We start from the raw sequence: 21,763 nt of genomic DNA, 5'->3' as shown, positions 1-21,763 counted from the left end.
CTTTGTGTCCCAGTCTGTGTTCACCACTGACTGGGACACAAGTACATACGAAGATAACAGATACAGATAATTCCACTACAGCTAATAGAGGTCCCCTCTTCAGGAGTTGGACATTGGCCAGGGTTGCAAGTCCCTTCTGGACAACTTACGCAAGCAGTTTTGTACTTCTATAACTAATAATTGGTCAGTATAGTATTGTGTGTGTGTGTGTGTGTGTGTGTGTCTCGGGGGGGTTGTGGGTGTGGTGTTTGACTTACTGAACCTGGAGGTGGTGGCAGTCAACATTCTACATGCTCACGTGCAAACACACAAATATGCCAGCATGCTGAATCAGCCCACATCTAATGATTTCCATATGGTCACGTTTCTTACAAACACAAACTAATACAAACACACACACACACACAGACCAGTTGCCCTCACTCAACTTCTTTCAGTTTCCAGGATTTATTGTTTGGACTTACAGTCTGCTTTCAGTCAGTGACATTTGAAAAAGGAAAGTTAACTCGTCACTGCCTTCACAACTCTTGCACACTGAACAGTGCTACACTGTGTTCAGTTTTTTTTATCGAGGGTAGTAGAGCAAAAGTGAGTGGTTTTCAGTTTTGCTCCCTATGGCACAGAAGACTGCTGACTTAATTCATGAAGTGGATTCACAGGTACCAAATGTACCTGGTATGCACATTAGCACATTGCATTATGACTTCATCCCTATATGCATATCACACCTTAAAAGGATGCACGGTGCCATGGTCAATAGAGAGATCCTTTATATCCCTGTGGCTACAGACATCCACACTGCTGCAGTGTCATGGATTAAGCCTCTGAATCTCAACCAACTCCTAGTCTGTTGTTTGTCTTTGACCTCTGGCCCTCATCCTCCCCAGAGAGCTGAACTGCCCCACAGGGATCAATAAAGTATAAGTAAAGTTATTACAAGTAGTAGCAGTAGTAAATATCTTAATTACATGTACAAAGATAGACCTGACAGTACACAAAACAATCTACACTCAAGGTCCAGTTACACACTGCTTCTGGAGCTTTCAACTAGATGAAGTCTGATCACTTGTCATGGAATTATAAATGTTTCAACTTTCTATTATTCTGAGCACCTTCAGGATTGTTTCTGTCATGTTGACTTTTTACTTTTGACCATATCACATACTCTTCATCTGTATATTCATCGGAAGTCCATATTTATTTTATCCCGTTTTCCTGTACAGTATCATTTCTGTACCTTTTTATAGAAATATTTAATATTTTGTAGTTTGACTATTGGTGAATGCTGCACTGGAGTGACACTTCAATACAGTTTTCTGCCTTGTCCCCTGTTATTGTTTGGGAATTCTTGGTGATGTAGCAACAGATGTGACACTCACACGCATACACTGTCCACAGCCTCAGCTTATGTTATTATATTATTCACTCTTGTGTTGCTGTGGAGATGAACCAATATCACACGTGCACACTGGCCTATTTTGCCTTATTTTTTCAGCACATGACTGACTGATGGTCTTGATTTAAAAACAAGGAGGTACCAGTTTGAGCTGATAATGTTTGTGTAGGAAAACGTTCAGTCATGTGTTTGAAAGGAAGCTGTAAATACCAAGGGAGAGGAGAGTCTAAGAGAATATAGGTCAGGAAACACCATGCGGGACTGGGGCCAAAGAGGCAAGTCTGGCACATGTCTGCCGCAACTGTGGTGGGAGTTGAGGATATGGGTACTTATTGTTGGACGGAGGTGGTAATACTGTCAGCATCCTGTATATTATCCTATATATTTCAGTTGTAATAACGACTGTGTGAGCAGAGTAAATCTCAGAAGAAAGAGGTCATATTACTTTAGTCATTATTCATCGATGTATCTGGCTTGTTTACAAACCGGTTTCCCAGTGTCTTTCAACCATGTGTTTATATGGGACATGACCAATTCTAGAAAATGGTTTTATGTTTTGTGTTTTTGAGGCATTCCAAGAAAATCAGACACTTGCGTCTTCACACCAAGAGACCAAAGACTGAACTAGCCCACTTGTCACAGTTCATTTATTTGTTGATCAACTAATTGATATATAAACTAACTGTTGCACCACAAAAGCAAATATGTCTGTTTTTTTCCACGTATGAGAAGACCTGTGAGTTTGTCAGTTCGGGAGCCAAGTCCCATCCTGCAGATTAGTTTTTGGTGATGGGTCAACACTTCTGTTTACATCACACATCCAGCCAACAAAGATTTAATCAGAGGTGATTGGCTGGTACTAAGATTGTGCCGATGGGCGATGTGATCGATGATTATGAGAGTGATTGCCGATAGCCTGTGCCTTTGCTAGTGTCAGGCTTGTTTTCCCATTAATGTATATATTTATTATTATTAATTATTATTATTATTATTAGTAGTAGTAGTAGTAATAGTAGTAGTAGTAAATTAATATTAAATTTAATATGCCCTGCCATAGTTTTACATCGGTATCCCCGTCGGTACACACACACACACACACACACACACAGACACAGACACACACATGTTGAAGCAATGTTTGTTGTGTGTAAATGCTGCGCTGTGACGGAGGACAGAGATCGATAGACTGACAGAACACGTCACTTACTTCAGTTTGTGAATCTAATGCTTTTCATGGTTGTAAATAGAAGAGAGGGAGAGAACTGCAAACCATAAACATGTCATTTCTCTGCACCCACCCCTGCTGATTTTTGGGTGATTATTGTGAATGATTTACATTACATGTAAATAATTCATGTTTTGTATCTGATGACAATTTTGTTTAGTTTTAACATCAAATGTATCTGTCATCCTACTATCATCGCTCAGGGTTTCCGAGAAAGAGCTTCTGTACACTACCATCTGTTCCAATCAAGATTAAGAATGCTGGACACCTCCTCTTCAGCTCTTCAGGGGGGTGTTTACTGAGGATGTTTGCGTTCTTGCTTATATCAGAGTGGTCACTGAGTCATTGGTAACCTCCGCTTTAATGAAGGCCAGATGGCCAAACTTGTTGATGTGAATCAAGCATGGTGAACAGAACAGTATAGTACTTAAGTACTGTACACAAGTCAGTGTGAAGAAAGAACTACTTTATGTGCAAGTATTAAATGACTTGCATTAAAGTAGGTGTTCTTAGAGTTTCTTGCATGCTCACAACTTGATTCAGTCAGTACAATACTTGTCCTTTGCTGCACCCATTAGCCTCTCCTTTGCTTCACATCAGTGAAGGTTGTGAAACAGATTCTGTCTTTTTATGTGGACGCACAATCTTTCACTGTGAAGAAATATTATCCAAAACTGGTTTACAAGCTGGAATTGGCTTTGCTGCCAAGTAACATCATTGAACTTTCTAACAGAAAGTAGGAAGCAGGGCTGAACTCACTGATTTCAGTGACCGGGTGAATTTTAAGATGCTGAAGGCCGCAGAGAGGCCACCATATGTCTGCCCAATGGACCGGACAGCCTGTAAACAAAATAACAGAGCATGTTGTTGTTAGGTTAATGGCCAGTGTTGCCATGGTGGCAGGATGTGAGGTCATTGTTTTTACTCTCTGGCTTATTTTAACATACACACACACGCACACACGCACGCACACTCGCACACTCGCACACACACTCGCACACACAGTGCCTCACATAAAAGCTCACACAGTAAATACAAGAAAAAGGACACATCAGTTAAGTCATTTATTATGAATCAGTCACTTTCACCCTGTCTCTCTTACTTTCTCTCATACACAAACACACACTTTTATTTCTTGCTGACACCTGGTCTTAACATTGAACCTTTTTCACGCTGTTCTCATCCCCAGCTTCCACTCAACATACCCCCTGGGCCTTGTTACTGCAATAATCACCCCTGATTTCCGGGAATAATTTCCTCCTCTGTGTGGGAGCAATCTGTGTGCATTTGCATTCATTTGCACTTTTCTGGACAAGTTGTGTGTGTATTTGTGTGCATGTGTGTCCCGTCTAATGGAAGCTGCAGGTCAGAGCAAAAACATGAGACAACAGGCCAGTGGTGATATTGTATATCCATGCAGCACATGGATCACTCTGGTTTGGCAGAACCTTCACTCATGTTTATACTCGTATAATGATCCTGTGTTTGCTTTTGTGCTTCTTCGTTCTATGATAAAGGAATGTTTTGTAATTTGAGTGTGACGATACTGCTGGTTTCACCCGTATAGACCTTAATATTGGCTTCTGGATGTCAGTCATGTAAACAGTGTGACCTACCTCAACCCTGTGATGATACATTATCTGAGTCCTACTCTTTGACTCCACAGAAACAGACTGCTGGTATTGTAACTCACTTTGTTGAATGTTTGTGCCATCAATCATCAAAACCCACCGCAGCCAGACAAGCCAATATTAGATGTCGGGACCAAAGCGATTTATATCTGAGAATTATGGATGAACAGCTCTGGTCCAGGGTATTAGGTGACCGCAGAGTATTAAAACACAACGCATATAAATTCACCATTAGGAAATCACAGCTGCTGAGTCTGCTGTTCTTGCTCCCTCTCACTCGCTCTTGTGTCTTTCATAATGATTGGCTGAGCAGTTGGCAACTGGATTAGCAGAAAGATTTTTAAAAGCTGCACAAAGCAGATTTGCACATGGGTAACTCCAAGTGGCATGTGGGGTCATCTGGAAGAGAGGCAACAGTTCTGACAGAGGTGAGTGAGCCATCACTGTCGTTTAGTTTTGAGTGGCCAAAACCTTTGCCAGATTTCACTTTGGGAAGCTTGGCTACTGCAGCAGGAAGGCTAATAATTTGACCATGCATTTTTCCTAATGTTCTTATATTTTTAAATAAGTTTTTCTATGTTTCATAGTCTGACTCTGTGAACCTCAACTGAGATAAAAATTGAAACAACTTGACAAATCGGTACCATCAAATGTATGCTGAATTTGCAATTAGCAGCTCCAATTTGCACAGACAAAAACCTAGGTGGAGCACCTTTTTTTTTTATATATCTAGCAGCACTAATAGCAGTAAGTTATGGACCATTATTAGACATTTTTGTCACAGCCACTGCTGCTCCAGCTGCTGACTGTGTTGGTTAGCAGGCCAAATCAGCGGGCACAACTACAATTGCTTACCTCCCACCCACCTTTCCTCTCAGCATGCACCTGTGCCTGTCCCCCTAACGCAGAGTCTTTGCCTCACCTCTCGCCCTCTGCCCCCCCCCCTTCAATTCCCCCACACCCTGGGGAGGCCTCTATGCCATTAAATTGGTCTCAAAACTCAAGCATGCACATGAGATTAAGCACACAAAACAAATTGGCAAGCACAAAACTATCCTCGCAAACAAACATTTCCGCCTTGGGATTGCACGGAACAGCAGCCACGAGCTTGACAGTGTCTTCGCGAAGGAGCATTTCTGCTACGTGTACGGCGATGTGCATGGGTCATTGATGTAGTGACTTGGTGTGACCAACAACAAATACGTGTTAACACAAAATACGCATTTATTTAATATTCCTCAGTGACAAAGATGCAGGGACATATTGCTCCTACCACACTGGGACCTGCTGCTTCAGCCTCTCCCTCAGCTGCCTCATTATCTGTGCCAGCAGCTTCACTGACCACCGACTGGAAGTGACAACTGACTTGTCCGTTCAGTATCCACCGTGTCCGCGTCTTCTACCATAACACCGTGTCTCTTCCTCTTTCCAACTTTCTCTTTTTCTGTTTGTCTTTGTGCGTTAACAGAACAAGGAGGTACAGGGGAGTGAGCAGAGAATAGTTAATCGCGGATAGCGTCGTTATGACGGATTAAAAAACATACAAATGTCAAAATGAGTCGACAAATATACTTGAGCATCTATTAATATACTATGTGTGGGGAAACTCTATACTGTGTTTTTGTTTTTAATTCAGTTTTAATTACTTTTTGTGCTGTTTTTGTGCCCTTTTGGCTGTATGGAGTTGGCTCTTATTTTTATTGGTTTTACTGTGGTTTTATGTCTTCATATTTTTCTGTCTTTATTTCTATTTCTCTGACTATATTTCAGTATTTTACCCCCTACTGTTTGTATCTCTTTCGTATCTAGTGTAGACAGCTCCTCCTACCTCCTTCACAGCTCCTCATCCTCTTTTGCCCTTTTCCTTCCTCTCAATCTCTCTCTCTGATCCACTAAAGTGAGATCGCATCATGTTTTTCCCATCATGCTGTCCTCCCACCCTGCGGTGAGGCGGTGAACCCCCGGCCGGAGGTATAAAGGACATGATTTACAGGGCCCCTTCACAACAAAAAAAGGGAAGAAGAAAGAAAAAAAAAACATGAAATGAAAGATCAGTTTTCCAGCACAGTAGTGTTGTGCTTCAGTGCGGGTTTCACTCTTCAAAATTTTGACTTGAAATATTGTGCTCCAACCATGACACGGTGTGGTCCAATTTTGTCAGGTTGCAAAAGTGCCGAAATGTATTTCCACAAGAGGAGAAAACAGTGATGAAGCCAGAGTCAGTTCTCTCCATGCATGTTTTCTTGACATGTCTGGATGGAGCGATCCAAATGAGGGAGGTGGAAGCAACAGTTAAGCATTAAGGCCTGAGGCTACTGACACATTGTAATGCTGTGTTTTAAAAGATAGCATGGGATGTAAAGTCCCAATTAAATTAATTATGGCTTTTTCATCTTGTTGGCAAGTTGTTCGGACAGTTTAAAGCTGAAAGGTGCAGCCCACTGCACGTTGCTGCAGCTAGAGGTTAATGGAGTCATGTTGGAATTACAGAAAGATGATGGTGTTGTTGTGGAAACATGCTGTTGGTTTGACTCAGCCATTAAAAAACTTGTGTGATGTGATGCTGTTGGGCTGTTGTTGAATCTGAAGCAAAAAAATCAAACTCCTCAGGATTGCATCACTACCAGTGAGCTTATTTTGTTTTGAACAGATTTTATTGGCAAATGGTCAACATGACCAAGTGTCATAAGTATGTCAACTTTCCTTTAAAGCAAGTATAGCTGGACCAGATTTCTGATTCTCTGCCATACAGATGGATATTTTGACTGAGAAACATTGCACAATGGCCGTTTGAATAAAAAATATGTTTGGATTACTGCAGCAATACCCCAGCAAATATTTCATTTCTCACAGGGTTTACATCCATTAGCTTTTCAGCATAGACTTCTGCTATTGACCATACTCAGCAGAGCTAAGTCAAGTTGATCACACAAAACCTCTGTGTTCTGAAACCACAAATGTTTAAGCCTTGTGTAACCTTATGTTTAAGGACACATGTTTGTTTGGGAATCCAAGTGGGTCTATCTGCCAGGCAGGTTACCCGGTTGCAGAGTCCTCGTCAGCATCTCACATCTGCTGGGAGTTGAAAACAACACTGCCCAGATAGACACTCCTCCTGTATCAAAACATTGTCAGGCAGTGACAGGCGAGGCCCATAAATTTCACTGCTGGATACACATCAGTCCATCTGTGCTTCAGTGTCAAAACAAGCCCATAATATAAATAAGGCTTATTACACTTACTTAACCACAAATGAGAATAAAACTACTGTATGGCTGAAATGTGTTTTTAGAAACTGCACATTTATAAAGTTAGTGAAACTTCAATAAAAACAAAAACAAAAACATAATAGACTAGATGAGAAAATGTGGATTTGCAGCACTGTCAGAAACCTGACGTTCCTTTGAAAGTTTGGTTTGAATACCTTCAACTCCACAAGCCATGGGTGCGCACAAACTGTTTTTATGCTGCTTGTTACTTGGAGTTCATGCCACCTTTGGCTGAAACGTTAAGGGCAATCGGTGGACCAACAGCCTGTACACTAGAGGGAATTCCTGTTAAAACTTGCAGCGCCTGCAAACTGATCATACTAATATGGTATTGAATATTCTGGTGGAGTTACTCTCTCAAACTCCAACAAGCAAGGTCACATGCATCAGAGGAGACGGATCAAGGGATGAGGAAAAGAAAGCCGGTCTTAGAATGAAACTTAAACTGGAAAATAGACATGGATCACTCTCCACTGTCATCCCCCGCAATGTCCAGTCCCTCAGAAATAAGACGGATGAACTTCAAGCAAAGTCGTATATGCATGAATACAGAAATACTTCCCTCCTGGCAGATGCGGAAACATGCCTTGACATTCGCATTGATGATCATACGCTCAATTGATGGTTTTGCCCCCCCCCCCTGTTAAGATGTGATGGAGACAGATAAACTACAACTACAGAGGCAGAGTTAGTGTCACTCTTCTGTGAAAGTTGTTGGGTTTTTTTCTTATGAATTCTGATTATGTAATTAAAGGATTACAGCTCGAGTAGACCAGTGGCTTTGCTTTCTCTGAACATGATGTGGTAAAACAATCAGGGTTTGTATGTACTGCACACAGAGGCCTTGACTGGAGTTTGCCTCTTCATGATGATTAAATGCTGGTTTGAGGATTGAGGGTAATTATTAACATTAAGGTTTGAACAAAACTTCTGTGCAGAGGTTTGTGGCACTAAACAGGAAAACTAATGGTTTAAACACTCAGCCTCCACACAGGGATTTCCATTCTTTATATTTAAAGATTTTCAATAAGCATCTCAATTATTTTACCATTTTGTAGCTTTTGCAATATTTGCACTTTGAGTTATTGGAAATGTAAGAGAAATGAAAAAAGAGTAAGTAACCTTTTGATACTAATGGCATTACTGAGTTGGTGAAAACATGGCAGTCAGTTAGTCCGTCATATCTAGACATCTGGATTCAGCTGAGCACTCAACATGTCGTCAGTGAGGCGGACTGATAATGCCTCAAAAACATACATTTGTGAAGTGGGCGTGAATTCACATTCTGTGCTGTGAATCCAAATAAAAATCTCTAGAAGAATGACAAATGTGTCAAAGTGAGATAGACGGTAAACTCAATCTTTACAATACACAGGATTGTGACAGTTTCTCTCTCAAAGCCACCTCTCTCCTAGTTTTTAATTTATCTCAGTGAAATGAATGCAAATTACCAACTGTATTACAGAATACACCACTTATATCTAAGTATAACATCACTTTTGACAAAATGTTGGAAGAATCTCACTGCTCTGTGTAGCACACGCACACACACACACACACACACACACAGACACAGTGATGGTAGATGACTCTATTTTTCCACATAACCTATAGATGTATGGGAAGTTGTTATGCTGTCATGTTCTCATATACCTGTATTGTAAAACCATCAGGGGTTACAAGTAGAGGCTTTTATATGATGATAGAACACCTGCAAGAGGCTTGAGATTTATTAGTCATCATCTGTAATGAAACATGATTCAAACAGGCTCAAAAAACATATTTTCCACACTCGGTAGGTGAAGTGTGGTTGTCCAGAAACATCTAATTTCAAAACAATGGGTATTAATATGCTGCTGTAACAGCCTTGGGATAGATTTTGGAACGTGGCTGCAGAGATTTGCACCAATGTTGGGTGATGAGGCCTTAATCAGTAGGTGTTCCAGTTCATCCCAGAAGCTGCTGGATGAGGGTAAGGTCTGGGCTCTGTGCAGGCCAGTCAAGTTCTTCCACACCAGTCACAGAGACCATTTCTTTATGCACCCTGATGCATGTGACACTGTCAGTAGTCCCCCTGCTTTTGGTAGCAGTGCTCACTGACTGTAGTCATAAGGCTAATATGGGCAGATAATAGTTTATCAACGCTACATAAGGGTTTCACTTTTTTCACAGATTGAGGAGCCATATATACTCAATTTCAGATTGAGTAATTTCACAGAGAAGAAATTTACCACATTGATATTTAATGGAATTATTAGACAAGCCTGATTACAAACGTAAAATTAAATATTAAATACCATATTAATTCCATTAAAGCATAATGAAATCCCAAAATTGTGTAGCTTGTCTGTCAGTCAGTCCGCACCCACTCTCACGTCAAGCTCTTGGAAGCAGTCCAATGATTTTCCCTCTTCTCTTTTTGAGCTATGGCACCGACAAGTCTTTGCTGATTGACGGTGGATTTGGTCTCAGGTTTGTTTTTGCAGTGAAGACCTCAGGAGATACATTCAACTCGATTTCACCCCTGAATTTATTTCCTCAATGGCAGCAATACACATGGAAATAGCCCTCAGAAACTCCCATAGGGGCTGACGTACGCCAAAAGACACGCTTTAAATGGACCTCAAGTAACCTGTTAGCCTAGCAACAATAAGGCTACAAACAAAATTACGCAACACTCTGTAGGAGACTTTTTCCACTTTAAAGAAAAAATCTGATGTTTTAAATAATACATAATGTTAATTGTATAGTCCTGAATTATAATTCAAACCCCCTGTTTTATAATTCAACACCCATATTGTTTTATGTTTGGACCAATACATTATTTTTATAATGCCTTAGCCAAAGGACAATCAATAGATCCTAAAGTAATACGATCAAGTAGGGGGAAAAAAATATCAGGTGTGTGTCCAGGTAGTAATTGAATAATCTTGTAAACCCAGGCTACATGTGGGCAAACGTGATCAGAGTTTATTAATTCGTTTTTTGTGCACTAAGCAAGTAAAGAAAACAAATAAGCATGTCTGTGTGGGTCCAGATTTTTGAAAATTTTTGTAGTTATCTGTATATTCATACTTAGGAATAAAAAAAATTACAATAGTATATATTTTTTCTGTACAATGCAGATATCAAAAGATATTGCGCTGTTACAGACGTATGGTTTGTGATGGTACCCTTATTTTATGTGTTCAGTTAAAATATCAGATCTGTGCTTTGAGAAATGCTGTATACAATAATTAAAACAGGAATTAGAAAAATGAACATCAGTAATCAAGGAGTAAATGGAAATGAAGGCAACTTTAAAAACGTAACATTTGTGGTAATTGTGCATGGATTGTTTTCATAAGTGTCCATCTCACTAAGAGGAAGTTCATATTTTCAAACAGCTGTAGGGGAGCTGCTCAGCAGTACGTACTCCAACTCATATTTTTTTTTCTTTTTCTTAGATGAAGATAGAATAAAAACCAGAACTGGACATTTTATAGCCAGAAAGGTAAAATGAACATTGGTCGCTTGATCTTTCCCCTAATTGGGAAATGAAATAAAATACTTGATACTGAGGATACCCTGAAAAACCAGCCAATGTGAGGTCCTCTGTTCTTTGACTTGTTATTGTTGGAATGTCTTTCAGTGACAGAGAGTAAGAAAAATCTGTTGGACAGAAGTCTGTGCAGCTGTCAGGCTTCGATACAGATGAGTTACTAATAGTTTGGAAATGAAGAGACAGGGGAAGAAATTAAATTATCACTGCAGTCAAAATCTCTGAAGACGTACACTTTTATCCTCACATAAACAAACAAAAAAATCTATCTTGAAATTTTGTTTTCACTTCAAAAAAGGTGAAAATGTGTGAGATAATTTCACAGGTTCCCAGTCCAGATTCAAGTATATTCTGAAAAAAGTGACGACATTGTGAAATAATGATGTTATTGCTCCAGAGATATCAAGATAACGTCACTTCAAAATTGCTTAAACAAGCCAGTTTGCTTCAGTGAAACTACCTCACCCCTCTGGCAGATTTTGTCTCCCTTGCTTTTAGAGAAATAATATTTTAAGACTCAACACTACACTGAATGACTTGTCAAGATGGATAGCTTTTGCAGCGCAGGAGAAAGAGAAAAACGATTCTCATTTCAAGGTGACGCCAACGGATTTTCAAAAAATTCCACAACAGGTTCGAATGGTTTCCGCAGGCATAAAGGTCATATCACTCCCTCTGCATGTTGGGGGATGATGTCAGCTTTAAAGTCAAGGTGAAAATGAAGCAAAAGCCAAAATTGACCATGAAAGATTTCCACACAACTGAAGCACTGCATAATGATACTTGGACAGTGATGCTTTGTTCTGAATCCCCCCCAGTGGCGTATGAAACTCTGGTCAGTTAGCTCTGAAAATTAAAGCCTGACTGATGGCCTGTTGAAGTTACTGGGATAAACGCGCTTAGATGTCATTGAGCAAATGACCATGCATGCTAAACAGTGGGTATCATTGACTTTTCATGCAGTCACAGTGACACAACTGCACTCATGAATAAAGAACAGGATGAATGAAAATGCAAGAACACATACAAAAACCCTCAGTGAAGATGCGGTTTGATATTAGACCAGATGTCTGCAGAAAGAAGAATTTATAGACTTTCTGTTTTTCTTCTTATGTGAAGGGAGAATTGTACTGTAGAAAAAATACACCATCACACAAACTCATGAAGTCTCATAAAAATACAGACATTTTTTCATGGCATTATTGCAGGACAAGACCCAAGAGACTTTTAATACACAACATAAACATGCACACACCAAAAGTATACTGAAACACTAGGTACTCTCACATACAATCACGCACCTTATCAGCTTTCACAAAGTCAGCCAGAAACATCATCTTGTGTTTCCCGTGTCCCTCTCTGTTCAGGGATTTACTGTCCGTCTCTGAGGAACTGTTAGGTAATGCTGCTCCGCTGCCCAGAAATCCTGCAATTCTAAAGAACAGAGCTATACACCAAATGCAGAAAAAAAAACCTATCAGGAACACCTGCTGTTTCCATGAACCTGACTGACCAGGTGAACCCAAATGAAACCTCTGATCCCTCACTCAGCTCACCTAATAAATCGCCCTCTGTCATGAAGGATTTGGACAGGTGGAAAGAGGATTTTTGAGCCTTAAGACAATTCATACATGGATTGTGTCGAAGCAGGTGAATTCAATATCACAGTCACCAAAGCTGCCAGCTGCAATAAGTATCAGGGGATTTGTGTTGGTGACATTCAGTAGAATGTCATATGAGGTGCAAAAGGGTAGTGTAAGGTATTTGAGAGACAGTAGACGATACTTGTCATTCTACTGTTTTGTATGTAACATTTATTATTAAACCAACAGTATATCATTCTATTCGCCTGTGGCTCAAGCATAGATGGTATTTTCTGGTCGGTTGTGTCTGCTATAAGCTTCTGAAACAATATTTTGAAGCCTGGACCATTATTTTTAAAAATGATGTCATTCATAGCAGTAGATCTTTTAGCAGAATATCCTCTATATTAGTGCAAACTAAGTAAAAATTATACCCACGCTCATGAAAGTAGTTGTTATATCCTGGTGGGGACTACCCGTTAATTGAGATCCCAACCAGTAGAGACTGCTTTTTGAGGGTTAAGACTTGATTTTAGGGTTAGGGTTGGATTAGGTTTTGGTCTGGATTAAGGTAAGGGGAATGCATTATGTGAAAAAAGGGTAAATTATGATTGGACATAATTTAGCTTAAATAGTCTCCTAAATGTTATGTGTGACCGCATTATGCATGCCACCGGGAATGTACCTCAATCCATATATTCCCAAAATGCGTCAAATAAAAAAATCCTCTTTATTGTGGCGTACACTAATTCATTAGTCCATTGTATTATAGATAAGTTTGAAATATTTTGTACAATCACTGCGAATGAACAAAAGCACTGTGAACGATACAGTAAGACTCTACAGCAGGCCAGACTGTGTTTAGGTGTCAAACGTTTGATCACAGATTTAGTCACATGACCTTTCAGCCACAGGTTTCCCCTATTAACTTCAGCATGCCCCTAACAATTGAGCTAACGTTACTTTTTCATTTTAGTGGGTGTAGTATTGCCAGAGTTGGTTCAGGCCAATTTCTTTTGTAACCTTTTTATGTACTACTGAGACGTCTTTGTGCCAAAAAAAGCATTAGCCTTGATTCATGTTGACATTTGAGGAAAGTTCAAAGGAAAATGGAGTAAAAAGCTGCGAGTTCTTCAAGGTGCACCCTTTATTAGTGCTAGTATGCTCCTTGAAATATTTTTTGTCTTTACTGAACAAAAAGAGCTACATTAATAAGAAGTAGAATTTTCCTCATTCGGTCTTTGAATAAACAACTTAGCATATAACTTGTTTTATATATGAGAACCCATCACCCATGTTGGTCAATTACTAAAATAAATGTAGTTTCCTTTCCCACCCTGCCTTTTCCAGTATGAAAGTGTAAATCACTGCAGAGGGTTACTGTAGGGTTTTCTAAACCCTTGCTCTCGCCAAGGCTCATATATCACGCAGTGTAAAATTATATCGTATTTATGACATTGTTCACAAAGTCAAAATAACTTAAAAACATTAAGTAAAAATCTGATATCCTCACACTTTTATGTAACTGGAATTTGATAAAGGTTGCAGTATGATAAGAGTTATTATATTTTAATGAGATTACTGTAACACCATAATCTGTTTCTTCCTACCTCTGGTTTCCTGTGACGTCTTGACAGAGTAATAAGGTCCACACTTTGTTTTCATAGGTGTGAGCAGTTACTGCACAATATTCTGTGTAAATGACCTTGCCAGCCGGTGTCTCTCAGGTTTCTCTTTTAATGAAATAATGATGATGGATGTGAGAACTGCAACCAGACATCTTGACAGATGAGGGGGGTGATTGAGAGGAAGACTCAATACCTCTGTTTCTGTACCTGTCTGTCGCTTCCTCTCTTTGTCTGCCTGAGCCATGCTGGGATGTTAATGAAGACAGGCAGAAGATACTGCAGCACCACACATGACGATGACCTTTAAACAGCAACTGTTTGCTCACATTTTGGTGTATACACACCCACTGCATGTTTTCTGAACGTGCTGTAGGATGTAGTTTTGGATCTGACTGTCTGCAGCGGCAGACTTATCAGAATCTTTGTACAACTCTACATAACTCTCCCTCGGTCAACAGCATGTGCCCATTTCGGATCTTATAATCACTTGGGCCGATTCTCTTGAAAAATGCCCAAGATACAAGATCAAGCTCATTCACATACACACATATGCTAGTTATTTGCTGCATCATTGCATCTGTGGACATTACAGCATCTCACTGTTGGAAAGAATCATAATTTTCATCCATTTGACGGTCATTAAATCCAGAAGTCTAACCCAGATAGAATGCTGGAGAAAAGATTGAGTATTTTGCATAACATTGTCATCACTTTTAAACAAGGAGATATGTACATCTGGCCTGCAGAGCAGCCGTGCTGTTGGAAACTTCACCATAAAGCAAGCCTTTATATCAGATGCACTCTTTGCAAGCAGATTAACGTCTTCTTTTTCTCTCATTGAAAGATTCTATGAGCTAAAACTTCAAGTAAATGAGAATTGTATTGTGTAATCTGAACATGCTCTTTCAACTTTCATACAATTTTTCTGCAAAATATTCAAATGAGGTGTGGTTGTTATGGGTGTAATACAAGAGAAGAGAAGTCATAGAAGTAGATCAAGTTTTCCATAACACGTGTGGGATTGCTGTTATAGCATCATTATCGGGATCATCATCCCTGTCACATGAATTTGAAACCTCTGTATTTGTCTTTCAGCAGAAACAAACCAGTCGGAGTAAAAACAGACAAGAGAAGATGATGAGAAGAAAAGTTCTTAGACTTAATATGCTGCATTGGCGTTGTAGGGATGGAAATAGTTGTAATCATGGACAAATTCGCTTTAATCACTCACAGTTGATGTCTCTAATGTGGAGTTCAAAGTACAAAACCAAAGCAGAGAACCAACCCTTTTATTTCTGATCTCCTACTCATCTTTGTTATCAAAAGTATTTAGACAGTTACACATTTTTTGTTCTTCAGATCTTTCAGCACGTTCAATTTGAAACAGAATGATAGATACTACATTAAAGTGCCAAGTTTCAGCTTTAGTATGAGTTGGTTAATGCCAGTGTAGAAAAAACTGGGTGGAAGATACAGCTCTTTCAACACAAAGTGCCCAGAGTGCAGGGGCCTAAAAGTAATTGAACACATGGCTACTAAATGTTTCCTGGGTAGATGTGTTTTGATTCAATGTTAATTCATGCACAAAAGATCTCACATGTGACTCAGAGTTTGTTGAGAGTTGAGAGTTGCCATTTAGATTGAGGCAGAGTTGTCTGTCAATATGAGGAGGGGATAGGTGACCATGCAAGTGAAGAACAAACTAAGAAAATCCACCTGTTGGAGTGGTCCAGTCAGAGCCCAGACCTTAACCCGGTAGCTGTGGAATGACCCCAGAGAACCGTTCACACCAGACATCCTAAGAATATCACTGAGCTGAAGCAGCTCTATAAGGAAGAATGGTCCAAAATTTCTCCTGGACATTATACAGGTCTGATCAGCAGCTACTGGAAGAGCTTGACTGAGGGTATTGCTGCCAAAGGAGATTGGACCAGTTATTAAATCCAAGTATTCATTTGCATTTTCCGCCAGCAATTGTTTTTGCGATATTAGCTTAAGAAGATTGTGTTTGCAAGTTTGTACAATTGTGATTTAGATGAATGTATTGCTCAACGTCACCCTCTGCCACAGTGTTTTGATTGTGGTTGACTCTTAAATTCATACACAAGTTGCTGTAACTGACCAATGGGGCGACTTTGCAGCAAGCACAGGAGAGATGGAACGTAGCTGTTGGTGTTGACTTAACACTGACCCTGAAAAAGAATAAGTAAGTGAAACATCAACAATATGATTTTAAATTGTATTGACCCTGCAGGGACCTACTGTTAGATAATCTGGCTGTAGAGGCCCCATTGCAATACTGTTGCAGGATAAATGCATAATCCTGGTTCTCTACAATTACTGGCATGCTACCAGTTATCCTGGCTATATGCCTGTCTGTCTACTTTATATATCCCTGTGTCTATAATATGCCAGATCATCTTTGTTGGCCTTTACACTCTAAGTCATGTGAAGGAGTCGTCTCTGAAACAGCCTTCTGGATCAAGGTTTGGAAAACAGGCTGTTATTAATCTATGACGGCATGAAGCACTGCCATGTGATCTGAATTTATTCTCCATTCCTAGAAGAAACCTACTCTTGATTTGTTCAGACAATACTGGGTGCTTCTGCAGATGGTTTCTTGGAAATATCTCATTTGGAAGTTGAACGAGGCTGGCGCGCTTTTACTTCGGGAAGACAAAGAGAGCCTATGAAAACAGGCTGTTGTTTTGAGGCATGGGTTAAGTTGCATGTATGTGAACTAAGCCAAAATGTCTTTAAACCTCATGTAAAGTTTTGATACACCCCAGCCACTGCTATTAAGAGTGCGGTCCGACTCCATAGCAATTGTATTTGTTTCTTAAACAAAACTTTGGTAATATCATAAATAGCAAAAATCATAATAGCAGCCACAAGATGGCCAAGGAGTAGGAAAAAAATTACACCTCTAGTTGGAGAGTTTTTTGTTGCATGAATCTTGCTCCAATATATTTATATCTTTTCTCAATTTTTGTTTCTTAGCAGAGGAAAGGTGAATATGGAGTTCAGACGTGTTTTTTTTTTTTGCCTTCATTTCTATGTAACCATTCAGATAAAGGTCAGTATGCTTTCAAAAAAGTGCTTGTTGGATTGTCAAACAGCATCTGAAACCCGCTCCCTCGCCTTTCCAGTAGTGGGGGGGGGCTTGTCTGACAGTTTTGGTACCTTTCCAAAACCAACAATCCTACAAGCGAGCCCACTTAATGCAGACGTTGGCCAGGTGTGCAGCGTAAGCAGGTTTTGAACATCTTTCTCAAGCTCTCATTTTTCATTCTCACAACTTCTGTCCATTTTTGTCAATACAAACAATCGCAACACTATGAAATCCTTTAGGAAGAGATTGTGTGAAAGTTTGTCTTAAGCTTACATTAGCCTGAAGTGCTTTCTGTGTTGATTATAACCAATTCAACTTAGTGTTCCCAGTTTCCCAAGTGAATGTATGCAGCTCTGTATTGTAAATTTAAGTGGTAGCTCATACTGAAGCAGAGGAGATTTGCTGTGAGAGTCACTGATTTAGGACGGCCCTTGATATGACAATACTCCATGAGAAATCCTCCGCACTGTCAACAGCCAGGGGCTGGATATGTGTTTGGGTTGTCCATCCGTCTGTACGTCCCTCCGTGCCATTCTCGTGAACGTGATATCTCAATAACGCCTTAAGGGAATCCCCCAAAATTTGGCACAAATGTCTACTTCGACTGAAGGATGAACCAATTAGATTTTGGTGGTCAAAGGTCAAGGTCACTGTGAGGTCATGGTGACCTCTCAAAACATGTTTTTTGCCATCATCATCATTTTAGGTCATTTTAGGTCATTTTAGGTCATCTTTCACACCAACAGTGAAGTCTCCATTAAGACTGGAGCAGAACATATTAAACATGGACCGAAAACAAAGAGAGTCAATGTTTAATGTGTGAATGTAAACACAGCAGGAAACTCGGATTGATCATGTATTTGTATCATGTGTATGTATTTTTTTCACCCTTTCAACCTGATATTTTGATGCATGTGTATGTGTGCATGCATATAGTCCTACATCTACCTGTGTGTTTTTCTCCATGTGTGTGTTCATATGACCCACATGGCTTTTGTCAAGTGTCGGCTTCTCCCACCTCAGACACATTCGGGGCTGAAAAAAAGACACAAAAAACCCCAGAAACCTTGCTGCTGAAACTGGGTCACCACCCTCACAGACTTGTTTGGGAAACACACACAAACACACACAGTCAAAACACGTTGAGGGGAAAATGTGAAAACGTGACCAGGACTCCCACTGAAAAATGTAAACAAAATAATTGTAAAAAGCTGATATTCAAGTTAATACAATGTGTTGTGTTGCAATAACAGAAATTAGTAGAGGAGCCTTTGTCATCTCATCAGTCATTCTCCATCTTTTTCAGTTTTACATACTTTTCTTCCTCTGTCTCCTCTTGCTCCCCTCTGTTTGTATCTTTAGCTGTCTTTCTCATAATCTTAGTCCTCTCATTTGATTGTCTTGCGGTTTCTCCAGCAGTGTGTGCCCTATTCAGCAGTCTGTTTATTTTTCATATAAACTATTGCACAGTGTCTTCCAGCATTGTATGGGTAATCAAAACCCATTTGGCCAGAGATAACAACATAATCTCCTTTAACAGACCCAGTTGTGGAGTTATAGCCAGTCTTTTTGCCTTGTTAAAACTGCAGAAATTGAATGAGGCATAAAATCACCAAACCCCAGTGAGTTTGGCGTTGTGGTCGACAGCTGCAGTCAAAGGGTTTAAATATCTCTTGCAGGAGCTTTGTGCTGCATCCCCATATCATCACTTTGATAACAGATGGTGCCAGAAGTCGTCAGAGGTCAAAGAAATTGGGGATATTAAAGCTAACTCTCATTCGTTGTTGACATCTTACACTTTGTTTTAATAATGCAGCTTGGCTCTACTGCCACTAGATATTTTCTACATGTGTGGTGGCCAGTTATTGTAAGAATTGATAAATTGAGATAAAATAGCAGAGAAATTGGAAGTGCACCATTTCTGCTCGCCATCAACAAAATAAGAGTGACCTGCCAAAGCAGCCAATGGAGTTAGTACCTTTCAGACAGCAGCCAGCATTTACAAGCACATGTCTGGTGTTTATTAACCACCAGACATTTTTCTTGGCACGGTGGTAGGGCCCCATGAAACAGTATGTGGACCCATTGGACACTGAAACCTGCCACTGACACAGACGCTGATGGAAATCCTGCATTTGGTGGGGAACTCGTCTCAGCAGGGTGCCTCACCTTCACAGTGTTGAGGAGGTCAATATATTCCACCACATTTTTGAGGATAATAATCCTCTGTTTGGCTTTATTTGGACTGTGCCCAGTTGAGGGGAGAAGAGAGCAGAACAGAGAGCAGAAAAGAGAAAATGCAGGAAGAAGAAACCACATACAGGTGACAGGAGATGTGAGAGGAAAGGCGAGAAGAGCAGAGGGAGAGGAAAAGGAGATGCAAAGAGGAACTGTGAAAATCCACCCATTTCCTCCAAGTCCATCATCGACCAATTCATCTGTGAAAGCCTGGACCCACCTCATCCACACATATGTCTTTGTCACAGTCAGTACTTTCAACTGAGAGTGTACAAATCTGACACAACGAGGAACTAACATATCAATCTGTGTGGTCTACAGCTTGTACGACATTGTGTGAAACTTAGTGAATTGGAAGCAGCAGCAGTCAGAAGGTTGTGGATGCAGGTTGGCAGGTAAACTGTCAAACTGTCATTTCCCTTTCTTGTTCCTTTGAAAAAGAAATCAAGGCATCTGTAGTCTTGTCATTCTTATCCATTGCACATACAGTAACTACTTTGTCCTAACCTTCCAGTCAGATAGACATAAAAAAAAAAACACAAGCCTTAGTTCATTTTTATTTATACTTCTTCCGCCGCTGGTTATTAGCTCAAACAATAAGACATTTTTGAGTATTTGTTTATAAACCTCGGGCACAAATATTCAACTTTGCAAGCATCTTATAAGCGGCCAACCAATGACAGGTGGATCAGAGCAATAAAGTAAGCCTCCAACAATCAGTAGGAAAACAAGCAGTGTATCTTATGTTGTAAGTGGAAAGTTGAAGTGATAAAAAGAAGAAAAATGAATTACCCTGAAGAAAAAAATGTTACCATCAGCCACTTTTTCTAGCATCCATTAACATTTCACAAGTTTACTGTTTGGAAAAAGCCTCTTTCTGTACTTTGTCCAATTACAAGAGCTGTTTCCTTTCAACTTACAGTGTTGTTCCTTTCATGCCTCAGACTGTCTTGTCTAACAGCCAAGGCTTTAACAAGCACGAAAAACCTCAGTCCTACTTGAACCCTGAAAAACTGTATTTTGCTATAACATGGATTAATATTAAATGCCTTGCCCAAGGGCAGCTTGAAGGTATTTCCTGAAGGAGTGGAGAGTGTTAGTCATTCATCTATCCTTTCCCCAAATTTTCCCCTTCTTCTAACTAGCCGTCATCTCTTAAATCTTCAAGCTTAGCCGATATTCACAATGGAAGATGTGACTGCTCATATTTAACATTGCACAATGTCTCTAACCTTTGAATTTAAGTATGATGATGGTCAATGCTAACACTTCTGGTCTTGAGGTTTAAGCAGACACTTATTTCCTCTATAAAAATTCTAGGAGACTCATGAAAATTGCTCTTCCCCTTTGCAGAGTGCCCTTTGGAGGTCCCCATGCTAATTGAATAAAACGTGCCCCCTTCATTTTTTACTGCATCTGGTTCCCATCCTGCTCCCTGATATTTAGATTAAACCACCTTGAGTTTCCAGCTGCTGGAGTGCCTGTTCCAGTGGCTGTTATCCTGAATGGATGAACCAGAGTGGGAGAGAAGAAAGTAGAAGAGGCAAAGAGTGCAATGGAGAGATTTTGGGATATTTAGGGAGCAAAACAGAGATAGAAAAAGAGAAAAACAAAGACAAAGAGATGTAGTAGAAGTCTTTCCATGTCCTGTGTCTGAAGTCAGCTATGGTTCAAGATGAGGTTTCACATGATAGGCAGCCAACAACTGTTTTCACTGCTCAAGCAGACAAAGACAGCAGAAGAATAGATTTGGCTCCTGTCTCTCAAAATTTCAGCTTGATTCTTGAATATTTATGTTGTATCTTATTTCTACATAAAAAGCTTTCATAATAACTTGGGTCACTTGGGCAAGCAGTGATCTATAAAACAGTATAATCTAATTTATATTTACCCAGTATAAGTCTCTAGTTAAGTCCCGGTGGCTCTCCATTCTGTGTTGAGTGAACTGACTTCATATATGTATAACACATTTACTTTTCTAACTAAAATCAGACCATATCCAATTGATTTCCTCACTGCAAATATCTGCTCGGAAGAACACTTACGTAATTGGAAGTTCTCGTTTGTTCAGTCCTGTGATTTAAGCGATTTGGATTACATTAGATTCATCTTGAGGCCTTCAAATCATTGTTTATAATAA

The 21,763-nt window shown here is 39.9% G+C and overlaps 1 protein-coding gene across 1 annotated transcript in view; it reads left to right on the top strand.

Annotated features, from left to right (window-relative positions):
* The window catches only part of maea (macrophage erythroblast attacher, E3 ubiquitin ligase), an 84,918-nt gene that overhangs the window by 16,444 nt on the left and 46,711 nt on the right, over positions 1-21,763 (top strand). The window lies entirely within an intron of this gene.

Source organism: Seriola aureovittata, chromosome 8 (genome assembly GCF_021018895.1).
Source record: "Seriola aureovittata isolate HTS-2021-v1 ecotype China chromosome 8, ASM2101889v1, whole genome shotgun sequence".
In the NCBI taxonomy this organism is placed as follows: Eukaryota; Metazoa; Chordata; class Actinopteri; order Carangiformes; family Carangidae; genus Seriola; species Seriola aureovittata.
Note: the sequence above shows the minus strand (reverse complement) of the source record. Positions and strands in the feature narration are given on the sequence as shown.